Here is a 20267-nt window from a genome sequence, read left to right on the forward strand (position 1 = left end):
TTCTCCAGTCTGGATTGGGGACAGGTTCGTTAAATTAATAGAAATAATTATTAATTACCTACTTTGGGGGAGGAAATGTGTAAGACTTAAACTAGAGCATTGGTACAAACCATTGGAGAGGGGAGGAGTCAATCTCCCTTGCTTCAAGGGATACTTTTTAGCTATACAGTTTTGTTTTTTCCGGGAGTGGAATGACAACCCACTCTGTAAGCATTTATTGAATAGATCTCTATATGATAATTTTTATTGCGTTATTGGAGTCAGATCAATTAACCTACTCCGATAAGGAATTTAAATCCGCCAGGAATCTTTTCATGAAGTCATGGTATTCTATTAGACTTTGGTTTGGATTGAAGGGCTCAATGGGATGTACTCCTTTGTGGTATAATAGGCACTTTCAAACTTTAGTGGAATTAGGTAGAGATCCATACTGGCAAAAAAGTAATATTTTATAAGTGACACAGGTAGTAGGCAATGGGGATATAGTTCCATTCACGGTACTATCACAAAGAGGAAAATCACAGAAACTATTATGGTTTCGCTACTTACAGTTAGGATCGGCACTGTTAAGTATAAAAAAAGGACGCGGGCGGGATGACGTGAGCACGTCGCGTCTCGTTCTCCCCTCTGTGCTGGCCTCCTCCCTCCAAGCTCCGATGCTCTGACGCCGAACAGCTGATGCTGGTCTCCTCCCTCCAAGTTCCAATGCTCCGAGCCGAACAGCTGATGCTGGCCTCCTCCCCCCAAGCTCCGATGCTCTGAGCCGAACAGCTGATGCCCTAAGCCAAGCTATGCACCCGGTCTGATTAGTATACTGCTCCCGCTCCCGCACGCTATCAGAGGACGCTGCCGGTGGATGCCTGGATGCTGCTGCTGGTTGCGGCTGCTCCGTTTTCTTGGGCTTTCCGGGCTTCCAGCCCCCTTGCTGCTCCACCTTTTGATCTTGTGAGCTGCTGTTTGGTTCCTCTTCATTGCCCCTGACCGGCTCCTGGTTATTGGTCTGCCTGCTGCCTGTTGTCTCGCTGCTCTGCTTGACGCCGGATCGCTGGACTGCCTGCTTTTCCGGATCTCCAACTTGCCGTTTTTTTTTTGCCTCTTGTCTGCTATTTTGCCTGCTACTGGATTCCCTGCCACCCGGACGGATACCTCACATCTATATTGCGGCTTGGATTTGCTGCCACAGCTACGGCGGATACTGGGACTACAACGTCGGCCACGTGAGAACTGAGCATTGATTTAGTTTTTGTACTCGCCGTACTGCTACTGCGCTGAGGGGATAGCCTCTGCCGAAAATTGCTTCTGCTTGTGGTCTTCCTTTTTTTTCTCTCTCCTCTCCTTTCCCCTCCTTACTCCCTTTGCGCTGCTTATTGAAGGTGAGAAAAGAAATCTAGGAGGGGGGAGGGGGGGGAAGAAGGAGAAAAAGGGAAAAGGGGAAAGAAGGAAAGAAGGGGGGAAAAAGGGAGGAAAGAAAGGAGAAGGAAGGAAAGAAACGGAAGAGGAAGGAAAAAAAAATAAAAAAAAAAATAAAAAGGGGGAGGAAAGGGAAAAAATACACAATACAAAGTGTGGGAAATGGCCCCAAAACGACGTTCAATTGATTCCTCCGCTATTAAGCTGGGGGCTAAGACTCCAGAGAATAAAATTGACAAATTTTTAAAAATCGCCCTTCTTAGATGAAAAAAACCCAGCCAAAATCAAACCCCCAGCCAAGATGAAAAAATCGGCGAATACTCGTCAAAATGTTGATCTCTCTGAGGACGGATTAGAGGACGCTGACCAGGAGGGAGGCGAGGAAGGTTCCTCCGCACAAATACGAACGGAATGTGACCCATTTGTCTTGGACAAAATCCTTTGCGCTGTGGAAAATAACGGCACTTTGGTGCAAGGAATGTCCACTCAATTGGGGTCAGTGCAGAGCGATATCTCCTTAATAAGAGAAGATCTAGGAAAGATAAGGGAGCGAGTCCTCAGTGTGGAAAAAACCGTTGACTCCTTGCAAACAGGCATGGGCATGCTAAAATCTAAAATGATAATTCTGGCCTCAGAAAATCAAGCACTCCAAAATAAGCTAGAGGACCTAGAAAACAGGTCAAGGCGCAACAATGTCCGTATAATCGGTTTTCCAGAAGGAGCTCAGGGCCGACATCTAGAGGAACAAATTAAAGATGTGGTCATGCATAGTTTCGGCAGCGATAACTTTTCTTCTATGTTTCAAATAGAAAGAGCCCACCGAATACCAGGAGGGAAGCCTACACCAGGGAGACCGCCGCGTGCAATCTTAATCAAATTGCTACTGTCTGTTGATAGAGACATGATCTTGAAAAGAGCAAGAGAATGCACACCCGTTGAATATCAGGGCACCAAACTGCTCTTCTTTCCTGATTTTGCGCGACAGACTCAGGAAAAAAGAAGAAATTTTATAGAGATAAAGAAACGCTTGGCGGCTAAGGAGATCAAATACTCTCTACAGTATCCAGCGAAATTGAGAGTAATCCATAATGGGACTTCGCTTTACTTCGAGACTGGTTGGAGCAAATGGGCATCTGAAATTTCGCACTAGTAGGAATGAAGGGAAGGAAGGGAGGGAGGGGCGTCTAAGGACATTAAATATTCGTTACAGCATCCAGTGAAACCAAGAGTGATCCATAAGGGAACTGCCCAATCCTTTTTGAAAAATCACAACAAGCGTTAGAGTAGATGGAGAAAACGGGCATATGGAATTGTACAATATTATTACGGAAGGGAGGGGCTAGGGTAAGGGAGAACGGCCGGGGGTTTAGAGGTTCGCTGACTAGATCGGGCGGATCAATGGAGAGGTGAGTGGGGAGGGGGGGAACCCACCTTGCAGGTTTGGGGATGTTTTTTTTTTTCCTGTACAGTGAAGGATGTCCACTAGGATTGTAACTTGGAATATCAGAGGGCTTGGGGAAAGGGTCAAAAGGCAAGCTATTATGGATGCACTTAAACGATATCTCCCAGCAATTATTTGCATGGTAGAAACCCATCTTACTAAAGAAACCGTGTCCCGCTTGACAACGGGATGGTATTCGCAATCTTATCACTCTACTTTTAGCAGCTCCTCTAGGGGTGTTTCAGTTTTGATCCATAACTCTGTGGACTTTACCCTTATCAAATCCTACATAGATGACCAGGGTAGATTTATTTTTTTGCATGGCAAGCTGTACGGCCATAGTTACATCCTCGCTTTTTTTTATATACCTCCGCCATTCTCAATGTACCCATTGGTCCAGCTAATACTTTTTTTTGAAGGGAGATCAGAATGCCGGCTAGTTCTGATGGGGGACTTCAATGCAGTAATGGACCCCAAGAATGATAGATTCACATTAGATGCAGAACGCGCGAGGAATTTATCTACCTCCCCGCTGCCACAATTCTGCCGGGAGGTTGGACTGGTGGATATATGGGAACATCTTGGCGGAGGTAAGCGAGTATATTCTTGTGTTAGCAGGGGTGGCAGAGCAATGTCTAGAATTAATTTAGCATTTACTAATGAGGATAATCTGTGCAACATCCGCAAGACACGATATGGGGTAAGAACAATCTCGGATCACTCACCCGTACTGATTGAGGTTTGCACTGGGAAGAACAAGGACAATAGGGGGCTAGGATTCAAGCTGAATCCATATTGGTTTTCTATTATGGATAATCTTCAGCCCACTAAATCATTGATATCCTCCTTTTGGGAGGTGAATCGCCCCTCTGCTAACATCAATATAGTATGGGATGCCCTGAAAGCGTATTTGAGGGGGGTCTTCATAAGTGAGATTGCTGCAGTAAAGAGAACATTTAAAAAAAAAGAGGAGGAACTGACCAAGGCTGCTGCATGTACAACTGAGCGATTTATCGGCCAACCTACTGAGTATAATAGGGAGGAGATGCAGAAGGCCAGCTGCTCCTTGGATAAATACATAACAGAGAAAGCAAATCATAGAGTATTCTTCAAGGGTTTAAAATATTTTTCGGAGTCTGGACGTCCTGGCAGGCTGCTAGCTAGGATAATTTCACAACAAGGCAAGAAAAATAAGTCTATTGTCTCGATCCGTAATACAGCGGGGGAAATTATAACAGATTCAGAAGGAATTAGGGACACCTTTCTACAATATTTTACCCAGATATACAGTCCCTCTTCTGGCTTGCCGCCCGACCTAGCGACGCGGTTCCTGGAGAGGATCTCACTTCCTATTTTAAACGAAGCCCAAATAGAATACCTGGAAGAGGAGTTATCCCTTTCGGAACTTCAGGAGGCTTTGGGAGCTGTCTCGGGGAATTCGTCGCCGGGGATGGATGGCCTTCCATATGAGGTTTACCGCAAGTACAGCGATGTGATTCTCCCTCAGCTATTAGAGGTCTTTTCTCAGGCAATACAGGGAGGAAACTTACCATGCACTATGATGGAGGCTCTTATTGTTTTAATTCCTAAAAAGGATAAGGACCCGATAGAAATGAGCTCCTATAGACCAATCTCGTTACTAAACACAGATGCTAAGCTACTATCTAAAGTTTTGGCTAGGAGGCTTTCACAGGTTATACCCACTATTATCCACCCAGACCAAAATGGCTTTATGCCAAAAAGGGGCACCCATCATAATTTGCACAGGCTATTTATGAACATTCAGTCTCCGGGGCGTGGTGCCCGCTCCATCCTGTCGCTGGATGCCACCAAAGCCTTCGACAGGGTGGAGTGGACTTTTCTTTGGGAGGTGATGAAAAAAATGGGCTTTGGCCCTAGATTTATGGCGATGGTTCAGCTATTATATAGTTCCCCAGTTGCTAGGATCAGGATTAATGATACGATTACAGAGAGCTTTACCCTAGGAAGAGGCACCCGTCAAGGCTGTCCTCTTTCCCCCCTTCTTTTCAATATTTATATTGAACCCTTAGCAGCCAGCATAAGGCAGGATCTGCAGGTGGCCGGTTTTGGTTTAATGGGGAAGCATGACCGTGTATCTCTCTACGCAGATGACATCTTGGTTTTTCTTCAGCAAACAGAAACTACTCTCCCTTGTATAATGGATTTGGTTGGTTCTTTTTCTGCCCCGTCTGGCCTGGAGATCAATTGGGAGAAGACTGCTCTCCTCCCTATAGACGAGTTGCGAGGTAATTGGGATAACCAGTTAACTGTCTCTGAATCAATAAGGTACCTGGGGATTTCAGTCTCTGCCAAACCTTTGGAATATCTACAACTTAACTTGATTCCCCTGCTGATAAAGCTGAGGGCTAAATCCAAGATATGGCAAAAAATTCTGCACACAAGAGCTGATAGAATTTCTTTAATAAAAATGGTAGTACTGCCCCAGGTTCTTTATGTCCTGCGCAACTCGCCTGTATGGATCGCAGATAAGTATTTTAGACTAATTGAGCGGATGCTTAATGACCTACTATGGGGGAGGAAGCGTGTTAGATTGAAGGCGCTCTACTTCTCTATGCCCTATAGTCAGGGAGGCCTTAACCTCCCTTACTTTAGGGGTTACTTTATGGCCTCTCAGCTCTGCCTTTTTAGCGACTGGGAAAATAGCCATTTCTGCAATAAAGTGGTGAAAGACTCAGGCTTTACGGATTTCTTTACTGTATTGGAGTCCGACTATCTATTAAATATACAGACCGGGTATACACTTTTTTGCAGAATGGCTACAAAGACCTGGCGGGTCATTAGGAGCTGGTGTGGAGTTAAGGCATCACTTATTTGCACCCCATTGTGGCATAATCCAAAGCTTGTGAATTTAAGGGACCTGAATTGTTGCCAGTATTGGAGGACTAAGAAAGTTCAGTATTTACATCAGGTGGTTAGTGGTGGACAAATTCTGTCCTCGATGGAAATAGGGCATAGAGCAAATTTGGGTGAGGTGGCTTGGTACGCATATTTCCAATTGAGGTCTGCACTCTCTAGCACTCTGAATAGTCACCTTCTTCTTATAGATACTCCTGAATTCCTACACGATCTTATTATTAAGAAAGTTGCCACGAAAATCAAAATATCATATTGTTATAGACACTTAATGAAATACTTTTTTATGGGTCTTCTTTCTCCAGGACAGAAGTCCTGGTCTTTGTTACTTTCAGAGGTGGGTCCCCCAGATTGGGAGAATATAGGGGAAAGTTTAAAATATGTTTCACATAATTTCAATCACACTGTTGTACAATTTAACATTTTGCACAAAATATATGTGACACCTATGTGGCTATATAGAAGAGGACTTAAGGCCTCCTCTGATTGCCCACGTTGCGGCGACTCCGAGGCAGACCACCTACATCTGTTTTGGGATTGCCCAATGATGGGTAGTTATTGGAGATCAGTCCAGACCACCTTGGCTTGTAAACTGAACATGGTTGTTCCTCTGTCTCCCAGGATATGGGTCTTGGGAGACCTATCGGAGGTTAACTATCAGCCCATAAAACGTCAATTACTGATCAAGGTTATGTTCCTGGCTAGGCTTCTTGTCGCTAGACTATGGTTTAGCTCCTCCACTCCAGACTGCAGCAACTGGCTGGCTCTGGTCGAGAAAGTGAAAAGCTATGAGAAGATTCTGCACAAACAAAGAGGATCTTATCTAAAATGGGGTAAACTGTGGGAAGAGTGGGACATGGTTTAATTAATTTGGAACTTTTTTTTTTTTTTTTTCTTTTTTCTCTTTTTTTTCCCCTGCAAGGATGGGAGGGGGGGGGGATAGGCGGGGTGGGTTGGGGATGACTTCAGAATTTATGATATTATAAATGTCATGAGGATATGTATTTTTGTATTATAAATAAAATATGGAGATTTAAAAAAAAAAGTATAAAAAAAGGATAGGCTTGAAATACACATTTCTACACAATTTAATGATTTGATAGGGAATTTGGAGCATAGGATGAAGATTTCCCAGAAGACTTAAAGGTGGGAAGACAATGTAATAAAGCAGCACGAAATGCCAGCAGAATGCTTGGATGTATAGAGAGAGGTATAAGCAGTAGAAAGAGTGAAGGTGCTCATGCCGCTCTACAGAGCACTGGTGAGACCTCACTTGGAGTATTGTGCGCAGTACTGGAGGCCATATCTCCAGAAGGATATAGATACTCTAGAGAGAGTTCAGAGAAGAGCTACTAAACTGGTCCATGGATTGCAGGATAAAACTTACCAGGAAAGGTTAAAAGACCTTAATATGTATAGCTTGGAAGAAAGAAGAGACCGAGGGGATATGATAGAAACTTTTAAATACATAAAGGGAATCAACTCGGTAAAGGAGGAGAGCATATTTAAAAGAAGAAAAACTACCACAAGAGGACACAGTTTTAAATTAGAGGGGCAAAGGTTTAAAAGTAATATCAGGAAGTATTACGTTACTGAGAGAGTAGTGGATGCATGGAATAGCCTTCCTGCAGAAGTGGTAGCTGCAAATACAGTGAAGGAGTTTAAGCATGCATGGGATAGGCATAAGGCTATCCTTCATATAAGATAGGGCCAGGGACTATTCATAGGATTCAGATATATTGGGCAGACTAGATGGGCCAAATGGTTCTTATCTGCCGACACATTCTATGTTTACAAAAATTTTATTACAGCACGATTTGTAGATACCTGTTCTCCAGGACAGAGGGCTTAGCAAAATGAATGTGCAATGACTCACCTGGATGATCAGGAAAAGGTAGTTCAGGATTTAAAAGTGGTTTCACATAATTTTAATCACGTTGTGGTGCAGTTCAATATTTTAAATAGACTTTACGTTACACCTCTTTGTCTTAAGAGATGTGGTATTAAGAGCGATTCCAACTGCCCGAGGTATGATATGCCTGATGCGGATTACTTGCATATGTTCTGGTTCTGTGCTGAGATGAAACAATATTGGGGGACTATTCATGATTACATAGAGGGAAAACTGAATGTACGGATTCCTTTTACTGCGGAATGTTGGGTATTGGGTGATCTTGCCAAGGTGGGCAATATGAAAAAAATCTTCTGTACAAGATAATGTTTTTGGCTAGACTGCTAATAGCTCATTCTTGTGAGAGATGCCCCCAGTATGAATACATGGTTAAACCTGATATATACTAATAAGAGATATGAACATATTTTATATAAGCAAATAAATAATGAGATAAAATGGCTTAGAATCTGGGGAGACTGGAGTCCCTAGAGCTTCCTCCATTTTCTACAGCCCTCTCCATCTCTCCCCTGTCTGATTACGGAGAGGAGGACGCATCATGGGAGGGGAGTGGGTGGGATTGGGAGGGTATTTTGTTTGAAAAAAAGGTTAAGATTTATATGTTTTTTTATTACACTGATTGTTAATATTTGAACTTTAATAAAGAAAGTTAATAAAAAAATAAAACAAAGCACTCCGTTGTGGTTCCGTAGTGTTCCATTCTGCACCGTTCCTCATCTCCGGATTTGCCGAACCATTGAAATGAATGGATCCGCATCCGTGATGCGGAATGGCCACGGAACGTGGCTTCACACTATTGTGTGAATAAGCCCTAACTCTGCTTCTCCCCACAGGCCGTGGCCTGCTCCTTGCTAGCAATCCTCTAGTTAATGCAGGCCATGGCCTGCCACTGCTTTGCCTGCAAAGTGCATGTGCTCACTTGGCCCCATAAGCAGAGTAGGCCACCGCGTAGAGCGTACTCCGCCACCGCCAGCGCTCTGGAGTTTTGCTGCCGCCCGCCAGTGGCGTTGCGAGGTGGGTCGCTGCGGCTGGTGTGGCCCGCACCGGGTGACACCAGTCTGATGGGGTGTCACCCACCGGACCAAAGTTTCGAATCCCAACACCACTAGCACCTGGCCGCCCCCTACTTGTGTCGCTGGTCTGACATCTGATCGTCACTGTACTTGCCGGCTGCAAGCCTGCGTCGGCATGAGTTTGTTCAGTCACTCCGGAGCGAAATCTCACGAGACCCATGACCTCCCAAGGTGGATCTCGTGGGACCACGCTCCGAAGACACTGAACTTAGTGAACTGATGTTCGCGCAGCCAGTCACCAAGTACAGACTAGCCTTTACAGGATCATCAGCGACACAAGTACGTGGGGGGGGGGGGGGGAATTACATAATGGAAGGCAGTGTGCACTGTGGGGTAAAATTACTTAGTGGGGGCACTGGGGGCAAATTACATAATGGGGGCAGTGTGCACTGTGGGGGCAAAATTACTTAGTGGGGGTAAATTACATAATGGAGGGTAGTGTGCACAGTGGGGGCAAAATTACTTAGTGGGGGGAAAATTACATAATGGAGGGCAGTGTGTGGGGCAAATTATATAATGGAGGGCAGTGTGTGGGGCAAATTACATAATGTGAGGCAGTGTGGGGGGCATATTACTTTAATGTGGGGCACTGTAGGGGGCAGTATTACTAATGAGAACATTCTAGAAGGGAATTACTATTGGTGGGACTATGAGGAGCACTATTACCATGGGGGCACTATTATTTCTTCAGGATAGTATTTAGGGGTATTGGGGAGCACAGCGAGCAGCAGGATAACACTGTGGGGACTCCAGGTTGGAGGATGATGATAGAAAAGTGAGGAAGCTAAGATGTCTGTGTGTCACATTCTGCAGAGACGAGGCGGCTGAGAGAAGTGTCCGGACCGAATGGAGAAGATGATGACAGAGAAGATCTACATTGGAGGAGACGTCACCTGGAGGCCCTGGATGTGAGAGGTACATGCGGCTGTATATGTGCAATGCTGCTATTTTATGTTTTGCATATAAGAAAATGTTTACAATTAAAATGTTTTAAATTAAATGTTCTATTTTACAATTTTTATTATTTGGTCGAAAGGCTGATTGGGGGAGGGGGGATTGTAACGGGACTGCTGTTGAATATCTAAAATTAGCTGGTCAAGTAAAATGTTGCATGCAACTGTAACGGATCTCCTAGCACCCCGACCGGGTACCTCCGTCGATAGATGCTCCTAGTGCTTTCCGAGGACTCCAAGCGCTCCACTTGACACCGTACGCCCTGCAGACCCCACGAACCGCCGCAGCTTGGTTGGGGTCTCACCGTCCTCCACCCACGCTGGACCTACGACAAGGCTCCAGGCTCCAGTGGGTGAACCTCTCCTACAGCCAGAGAGCAGGAACAGCTCTTACAAGAGCTAGTAGTTATGCCAGGGGAGTATAGCAAATCTTCAGCGTATAGCAATCCCCCAGTTTGATCAGTTATCCAAACACCAGTCTCAACATGATGAAGGATAAAACAGGAACACTTTATTGAGGGCTACCCGCCCGTATTTATGCAGGTCCCCATCTGGTGGCCACGCCCTTAGGGGACCAGAATGGAGACTGCGACACATATATGCAGAAATTCAGGATACACAGACACAACACATCCCCACAATGCATCATGGTTTCCTCCTCTCTGCCTGGCGACACTCGAGGAGCAATCCAATTATGTCTCAGGACAAAGGGAAAACACCAATACACACGTGGAGACAACAGGACAGGAATCACCACCCAAACACACAATGGCACACCCCCACAGCAAACACAGACATTTAACATATCCCCAGATAGCTCAAGTCTGAGTGCATATCATTAGGTGAATGGCACTCAGAATACACGAATACAATAATATTAGCTATCTGGGTGCCCTCACATAACATACAATTTAACCGAACGCATAATAACATAAAACACAATTCCAAAGACAGATTTAAGCTGTGCCAGATTTAAGCCGGCCTGTTTTCTTTAACCCCTTAGTGACCACCCATACGTGTTTTTACGGCGGTCACTAAGGGGCCTTAGGCTGGGCTGCCGCGTTTTTACGGCGGCCCGGTCTAAGCGCTGCACGGCTCCCCCGTGCAGAGGGGAGCACGGACCCGGCTCTCACATGAGAGCCGGGACCCTGCTCTAACAGCCCGGACCGGCAGGAGTGCCGATCCGGGCTGTTTAACCCTTTACATGCCGGGCGCAATGGCGCCCGCTGCATGTAAAGTGGTGACAGAGGGAGCGGACTCCCTCTGTCTCCCATCAGCACCCCGAAAATAAGATCGCGGGGTGCTGATGTGTTCGGAAGCTTACCTCACTTCCGATCAGGGCCCCGAGCCTGTCTTCAGTTATTTCCAGCAGGCCGTGCCTCTCTGGCGCCACCTGCTGGTCAAGGTTTGAATAGCATCGCTATTGAAATGTAATGCCTTATAGAGATAATGCATTACATTTTAAAAGCAATCAAAATACTGTATATTATAGTCCCCTTGTGGGACTTTTAAGTAGTAAAAAAATAAATAAATAAATACACATTTATTAAATAAAAAAATATGCTTTTCAATGAAAAAAATTGCAAAAAGAAAATATCCCCCATATGTTTGGTATTGCCGCGTCCGTAACGACCCGGACTACATAAATATTACATAAATTATCCCCTATGGTGAACGCCGTAAAAAAGAAAAATAAAAAAAAGAAAGAATTTCTAATTTATTCTTAGTTTCCACCGAAAAAAACGTAATAACAAGCGATCAAAAAGCGCCATTTACTCCAAAATGATACCAATGAAAAATACAAGTTGTCCCTCAAAAATCAAGCCCTCACACAACTCCATAGAAAAAGAAAAAAAAAAGTTATGGGTCTTGTGAAGTGGCAATGCAAAATCATTTTTTTGGTTAATAAAAGGGGTTTTATTGGAAAAAAAAGTAGTAAAACGTAAAAAAAATTATAAGTATTTAGTATCACTGTAATCGTACTGACCCAGAGAATAAAGATATTATGTTATTTGTACCGAAAAATGAACGCCGTAAAATTTATAATGCAAAAACGCAGTGGCAGTATTGCTATTTTCCCCCATCTCCCTCCCAGAAAGAGTTAATAAAAGTTAATCAGAAAGTTATGTGTACCCAAAAATGGTTCCATTAAAAACTACAACTTGTCCCGTAAAAAACAAGCCCTCATAAAGCTATATAGACGAAAAAATAAAAAAGTTATAGCTCTTGGAACGCGACGATGAAAAAAGGAAGAAAAACGCTTGGTCATAAAGGCCCAAACAGGCTTGGTCACTAAGGGGTTAAAGTTAGTATGGGCCATAATCCTGAGGCAAGAGGCTAGCAACCAGCCCCCTCCAAAACACCGTGGCGAGGTTGGTTTCGTCACAGCAACAATCATTAAATAGGTGGCTGACAAAAAGGGGCGGGTCAAAGGGTGTGGTCAATGGGCAGAGTCAAGTTAGCTTTTGCCTAGGGTGGCAAAAATCCTTGCACCAGCCCTGGGGCCGGCGTACACCCTAATCTTTACCAGCCAATGGCTGACCACCTCGGGGTTCTTAAGGCACCTTCTCCTTTGGGAATGTACCAGAATAGGTTTTAGTTCACTAGTGCCCTGCAAAAGTGTGCCATTTCTAAATTTGTCTGCCCGTATACCGACTACTACTAGTTTCCCGAATTTGAACTTTCGCTGCCTGACCTTATCTCTGTTCTGACCCTTAGCTGCCTGCCTTAAACTCAGACTGTCTATCAGATTGCACGAAGTCTGCCTCCCTTGACCTCTGCCCAGGAGTGAACCACCAATGAGGCCAGGTGAGGCGATCGCCTCAGGCAGCACCAGGTAGGTGTCACGGATGGTGTAACAGAAAACAAGAAGTTACAAATAAGGATCTGACTGGCTTGATCCGAAACTAAGGAACAAAAGGGTGACCCCTATTTAAGCCCTGAAACTCTCCCTGTCTTCTCAGCCCATGCAAATATCTCTATGATAGAAAATTGCATGCCCTCGTGCCTCGACTGTATGACACCTGAACACCCTATAATAGTGAGGGGACATGACCACCGGCTCCCTACACTTAATAAGGAGGGAGTCAGGGTCACCTAGTAAAACAAATAGGAAAACACAAATAAATGAACAGACTTATCTGTAGAAGCATCAGTTGTAGCATCCAGCATGTACACACTCCAGGAAGTTGTATAAACCGCAAAGTGATGCAGTATGGGAGGGGATTTAAAGGGATGCAATCAGTGCAACTAGATGACAGCTGAGAAAGGGAAACGAGATGACAAAACGAAAGCAAAACAAAAGAACCTCAAGCAGGAGGTTCTGAAGAACATCTGTCAGATCGTCTGAGATGTCTGGCGGTGACAGTAGGGGCAAGAGGAGGGCAGTGAAAGGGCCATGGGCAATGAGCGCTTTCATTGTGGCAAAGGGGTTAGGTTAAGAAATTGGCATTGGGTGGTGGTGGGGCGCCCAGGGGCGTAACTACTATAACGGTACACCATGCGACTCCTATGGAGCCCAGGGTAAGAGGGGGCCCAGTCTTAGTTGGGATTATCTCCCCTACTACTGGAGGTGAAAACTTGGTCAGGAGGACAGTACCCTCAAAAGGAACTTTTAGAAAATTAGGCAGTGGAAAAATGGCCAAAGGGTCATTGAAAAGGGTTTAGGAAGAAACCCTTCTGTCCTATGTGGGGGGCCTGGTTTGATCCTTGCTATGGGGCCTTACTTCTCTATGTAGGTCACTGGGGGTGCCGTTTAAGTTTTCGCCTCAGGCAGCAGAAAGGCTAGGTGCACCCCTGCCTCTGCCTGTCCCTGACTATTGTTTTGCCTGATCCCTCCATGCTCAGCCCCAGTGTCTCTTGACCCTCGTGGGTCAGCCGTCACCTGAACAGACATTAATCCAAGATGTAGCGGCCTGGTGGTTCTCATCCAGTGGAGCCTAGATTCCTGTATAGGGGTTAAAGGATAAAAACCAGGAGGGCCACTTAGATAATGTCCTTAGCAGTAGGCCCAAGTCACATTTGTTCAAGTGACAGAGCGGATCCTTATCCGTTTTGTAACAGTGGTGCCCATCTCCTTTTGAGTGTCTGAACCTAATTTAGAGACATTTTACATGGGCCAAATAAACTGGCAAATGTTCTGAAATCAAGAATGTGAATGTGGATGTGGAAAGTGAATAAAGTGTAAATTTGAGGCTTCCTTTATCATGCAAGCTATGATTATATCTCCTCTCGTAGCCTTCTGCTCTGTGCATTCATTTTAATTAATTTATGTAATTTATTTTTGCACTGTAGCAATGGTAATGTTTGGGAGGAAGAAGGAACCACCGGCAAAATAAATGAATAAGCAGTGAGCCCCAGAGGATGGGCCAAGAAGAAAAGCTAAGCGACAAGGTAAAACATACCCAGCAGCGTCTTCTCAATGCAGAATATTTCACGTAGTTACCGTAAGTACATTTGTGTTTGCAGAGAACGAAGAGTTCTTCTATCTCCAGTGAACAGTGATAACTTTTAGACATGATCGGTCCATGGCAAGTTAAAAAATAGATCTGTTTGTTTTTGGCCCCAAGGGATTGAAAATAGAAGAATATGGATGCGATGAATCGGGCAATATAGATTTAGTAAATTTACCGTGAATGGAAAATGTAAGATTCTACATGGTTTATGCTATAAACTGGTATGGATGATGAATCTGGCATAACCATCAGGACAGTCAAGGCCCAATGCAGACAATTGGTCAGGGAGCATTCTGCATCATATCCTACATCCTAGCTCAGGCTATCTACTTTTGAGGGTTAATATAATATATAACAATTGTTTATTCTATTCCCCACCCATAGGGGCACATATATCCATGGATTCATGGCTTCATGGTTTGCAAACTTGATATTGTATTAAAAATGCAGAACCTTTATTTGAAGCAATTCAGGCACATCGCTATAGGCTCAAATCAACTGTAGGAACTTTTATGGGTAATGGACTTGTAAGACAGCAGCATACTTGTCAACTTTTGAGAAGGTGCATCATATACATTAAATCATAATTTCTTTGGCCTCATATCCTGCCCGTTTAAAGTAGACATGCCCCCGACCCATGGCATTTGAAAGCTAACTAGTGCATATGATTCCCCCCCATCATTAAACTCAAAAATGAATACAGGCCCCCTTGAAAAATAGAAAACCCCAGACTAGACTCCTGAACATATACAGATCCTATACCCCTGTGGCTGCATTGTGAGTATGGAAGACTGCAGGAACAGGAAGAAGCAAGTATATTTCTGAGGCCTCTTGCACACAAATGTTTTTTTTTCCGTTTCCGTTCCATTTTTGCAGATTCTGTTTGCGGTCCTTATTCAGAACCATTCATTAAAAAAATAAAATAAAAAAATAACTGAATGTACACTGTGAGGAATATGGATTAATATTTACTGTCAGCCATGTCCTCACACCCCCCATTTGCTGACAGATAGCAGAGGTAGGGAACTCCACAGGAGGGCCCTGCTTCAAAGCCCCAGCCCTGATTGTAATTTGATGCACCTCTTGGCATGTTCAGTTTACATTCAAAATGGGTTTCCACCCCCCCCCCCGCCTCCAGCCATCTGAGTGTCAGTTGGCAAGAGCAGAGGCACCCAGGGGGTCCAGGCTTCAAGGAGAAGGTCACACCTCAGTGCACCAGTTTGGAGCCAACTGAATCCCGCAGGAAAACCCTCAGCATGGGGTATCTGCCCTTGCCCAGAATCAATGAGACCTCCCAGACATGTTGCCACCTACCTTTCATAAGGAATTATGAATCGCCTGGCCATCGCAGGCGCAAACCAGATACATATTTGTGTCCCGGTGGCCAAGACCTGGCTGACTGAGACAAGCTTGGCGCAGGTAGGTGGGCACAGATGTGTTTTGATCAAAATATATTGGCTAAGAGTTTTAGATTTTATCATTAGAGTGAGGGCTTTGTCCATATATTGTGTTTGCATCTATTATTTTCCGTGATATCCGTAAATGTAGCCATGCACATCCGCATATTTACTATAATATCGTGCAGGATGTTTTGTAACTTTTTCCTGTGATTTTTTTGTATTAGGGAAGAGAGCAAAAGGAGAGGTGACGGTGCAAGTGTGCATCATTGAAGCCTATGGGACTTATGAAAACAAACACAGTCACATGTTCATTTGGTCTCCTCCTGTATCGACCACTACAAGTGTCCTTGGTGTGATGCATCTCTCCTCTCCTGGCAGTGCGGCCACCGAACTACTCACCTTTCCTTTCCTCCACACTGTGTTCTGGTTTGTTTCTGCTGCTCTCTTCCTTAGGGAGCACATGGACTTTTCCAGGCTCCTAAAGGCCATGACACACTGGCTTATCTGTCTTAAATTGTAGCATTCCCTGGGGTATGTAGGGCATGTTCCCCTATGGAAAGGTGCCTAAGCTATAAGTATCTAGCTTGTCTAGTCCTGCAAAGGTGCCTTATTGTAATTGTTACGCTGAGCGATCCGGGTCCCCTGCTGGCCTCGGAGCGCTCACAGCTTATGCCCCCAGGCAGCACCCCAGTGTCTCGGCGTGTGCGTCCTCGCTCTCTAGGGCGCGCGTGCGCCGGGACTCTTAGATTCAAAGGGCCAGTGCACCAGTGATTGGTGCCTGGTCCAAAAGGGTTATTAAGGGTTAAGGTTTGTGAGAGGCAGTGCTGACTTAATTAGGCTGCACCTGTGCACTGCCCATTTATACCTTCTCCTCCCACAGCTTCCTGCCGGATCTTTGTGCCTTGTGCCTCAGAGAAAGCGTTCCACTGTGTTTGTTTGCCTTGCCTGTTGCCGAACCCGTTGCTACCGTCTACTCGCCTTTGAACCTTTGCCGCCTGCCCTGACCTCTGCTACGTCCGACTACGCTCTTGCCTTCTCCCTGTGTACCACGCCTTATCAGCTGCCAGAGAGGTCGAGTTGTTACTAGGGGACACGACCTGGTAGTTACCGCCGCAGCAAATCCATCCCGCCTTGCGGCGGGCTCTGGTGAAGACCAGTAACTGCTTAGAACCGGTCCTTTAGTACAACCCGCGCCATCGCCTCTCTGGTCCAGAGGATCCACTACCTGTCCTGCCGGTACGTGACAGTATTGTTCTGTCCTTCTGTGCCCGATCTCTGCCTGTTGTAAGAAGGTACAAGGAATCATTGTGGATGATAGGTACGAGTCACCGAGGTTCCTGGCCTCAGTGGAGTAAGAGCCGGTTTTTATGTGTCAGCAGCAGTTGCTGTTTGACACCTTGATACTTAGTATGGCTGTAATAGCTGATCCGGGATGGCTCTTACTGGGTGTAGTCAAAGTGCTGGGTGGGTGACTACTCCACATGTTCCAGGCCGGGTTTTGCCAGGCATAAAAACCAGCCAGCCCTGCCAGGTGGAGAGGATTACCTCCGTCTGACAGTGGAGCTCAGGAGGTCTGTGTGCTGTGATCTGATGGCTGTGTTGGGATCCACTGCTTAAGCCGGGCTGGAGGGCTCAGACCCCTGTGAGGGCGAACAGTCCGCCTAACGCCTGCCTGTGGACTTGACAAAGCAGAATTTACAACAGGGTGTGAAGTAACACCGAGGAGAAAAGGTGACTGTTTTGTATATGAACTTTTCATGTGTGTGAACGATCACCAAGCAACTTGCATTTTTGTTCTGCTTTCACGTGTGAATAAACACTGATATTTTGAACCAAGAACTTGTACTTTGCCACTGTGCTGCACTCGCTAATCCTAACTACCAGAGCGAATCCCCACACTGTTTACTGGATTGACCCTGTGCTGCTTGTCCTGACCGTGCTTGATCACCTTATCATCTGCCTGACTAGTGTATTGCATGATCTCTGCCTGTCCTGACCTTACCTGTATTTGTCCTCTTGCCATACTTTTTCATGTCTCCTTGGTGCCACACACCAGTTTCTTTTGATCCATCTGGGTGGGAAGCCTATGAACAGAAACTACCCCTAAAGGTAGGAGCTTGGTGGTCTCTACAGTAAAGTTCAGATCCCCAATAAGGTGGTGAAAGGGTGAAAACCAAGGGTCCACCTTGACAACACCTTCAATAGTAGCCCCAAATCCAATCCATCCAGTAGGCACAACAAATCCATACCCTCTGCATTAAAGTACTCTCAGACCAAGGACTCAGCTTGCACCTCCAGCTTCGTTACAGGATCTGTTGAAAATCCTGATTACTCAGGGGAGTCGCCAACAACAATTGCTATAGTACATGAACGTTATCTCTGCATATCTGGACTCCACAGCTGATTCTCTGTTCCAGCTCTGGCTCCTCAAGCCACAGATACTGCTCCTCAGCCACAGTCAGCCTCTCATTCCAGCCATACCGGATTGCATCTACCACCACTTGCCAAGTTAGGGGGAAAACCCCAAGACCTGCCATGGGTTGCTGAATCAGTGCACTTTTAACTTCAAGCCCTACTGATCGTGTCATAGTAACCTTTTTTGTGTCCCTTCCATCTGGTGAAGCATTGGCTTGGGTCACATGTGGAGATTCCCTGACTACTAACCTGCATGAACTCCTGACTGCCTTCCGTAGGTAGGATGATGCCTCAGTTACATCATCCTAGCTACCTCTCCACCAGGGCAATTTGACTATGTTTCAGTACGGCATCAAGTTACATACCTTGTGCTCTTCGTTTTTCTGGGAAAATCTGGCAAGTGAAATCAAATACAAGTTTGCAGGCAGACAGTCACTCTGGCTGCTATAGCTAAGCTTCTGAGATCACCTCAGAGTTTACTTGGGAGAAAAGAATACCGCTTCTGGCACCTTCATTCCAGAAGCTCTTATTCCTCTACTTATCTCTTTTTCCAGAGGAGCCGATGCAACCTGAATAGTCAAGGTGTCTGAGGAGAAGCACCAGAGCAGGTGCAAAAACTATTTTTTCCTTTACTATGATGGTAGGGCCGACTAGAGTAAGAATTTAAAAATAGCCTTCTCAAGGCAGGAAACTCCAGTTCTCAGGGTTAATAGGTGAGATGACCCTAGGTGAAAATGACCTCTCTTCAAAGCTAACAATTCCAGTGATTCTGTCCTGCGTTAACCTCTATTTTCGAAACAAGCATTTCTGGATTCTGGTTTTCCTAGCAACTTCCTGCATTAGGCTGTAGTTACAGTCTGCAGCCAGTGCAGTAAACCTCCCCGCTGCTCCATAATGTGCTATTTTGCAGGCCGGCTCCACTTGTTTCCTACCACTTGCCCCCTTAGGGGTGTACAAAATCTCCCCCACTCTTAAAGGTACAGTGTACACATGACCTAATCTGTCCCTATCTAATGGCAGCATTCCCTGGACCATTTAAGGCACCTTCCCCTAAGGGAAGGTGCCTGAGCTATAGGTTCCCAGCTTTTCTAGTCCTTCAAAGGTGTGCTATTGTATTATTCTGACCTCCCATGCCTGACTTTTGTCTATCAGATTGAGCCTGTGCTGACTGTCCTGACCTCTGCCTGATCACGGTATTGACCCTGTGACACCCGCCCTCACCTATTGCCTGACTACCATATTGCATGAACTCTGCCTTTCCTGACCTCAGCTTGTCCGCTGACTACTTTTTGCCTGTTCCCTTGGTATCAGTGTCCTTTGATCTGCCTGGATCAGCAGCCTCTGAACAGAGATTACTCCTAGAGGTAGAGGCTTGTTCTGTAGGCACAATGGTTCCACTGTGTTACACTTGGCTTGTCAGTCAGTACTAAGGGAAACCTCAATCTCTGAAGAGGTGGGGGTGCCAGAAGTGGGAACCACCATTTTTTAGACATGCATACCCTGTGCCATAATGTCTCTCTCACATGGGCGTCATGTTTTTTGTCCAGATAAGATGCGGGTGCGTTGCGGGAAAATGCATGATTTTTCTGCGCGAGTGCAAAACATTGAAATGCGTTTTGCACGCGCGTGAGAGAAATCGGCATGTTTGGTACCCAAACCCGAACTTCTTCACAGAAGTTCGGGTTTGGGTTAGGTGTTCTGTAGATTGTATTATTTTCCCTTATAACATGGTTATAAGGGAAAATAATAGCATTCTTAATACAGAATGCTTAGTAAAATAGGGCTGGAGGGGTTAAAAATATATATATAATTTAACTCACTTTAATCCACTTGATCGCGCAGCCGGCATCTCTTCTGTCTTCTTCTTTGCTGTGCACAGGAATAGGACCTTTGATGACGTCACTGTGCTCATCACATGGTACAATCACATGGTTTATCACCATGGTGAGGGACCATGTGATTGGATCATGTGATGTGACGTCACCACAGATCCTTAGCCAGCAGCTCAACATTACAGAAGAAGACAGAGATCTGCAACTACGCGATCAAGTGGACTCGGTGAGTTATTATTATTTTTTTTTAACCCCTCCATCACTATTTTACTTTGCATTCTGTATTCAGAATGCTATTATTTTCCCTTATAACCATGTTATAAGGGAAAATATTACAGATCGGGTCCCCAGCCCGATCGTCACCTAGCAACCATGCGTGAAAATTGCACCGCATCCGCACTTGCTTGCGATTTTCACACGGCCCCATTCACTTCTATGGGGCCTGCGTTGCGTGAAAAACACAGAATAAAGAGCTTGCTGCG

This window comes from Bufo gargarizans, chromosome 4 (assembly GCF_014858855.1).
Source record: "Bufo gargarizans isolate SCDJY-AF-19 chromosome 4, ASM1485885v1, whole genome shotgun sequence".
Taxonomy (NCBI): domain Eukaryota; kingdom Metazoa; phylum Chordata; class Amphibia; order Anura; family Bufonidae; genus Bufo; species Bufo gargarizans.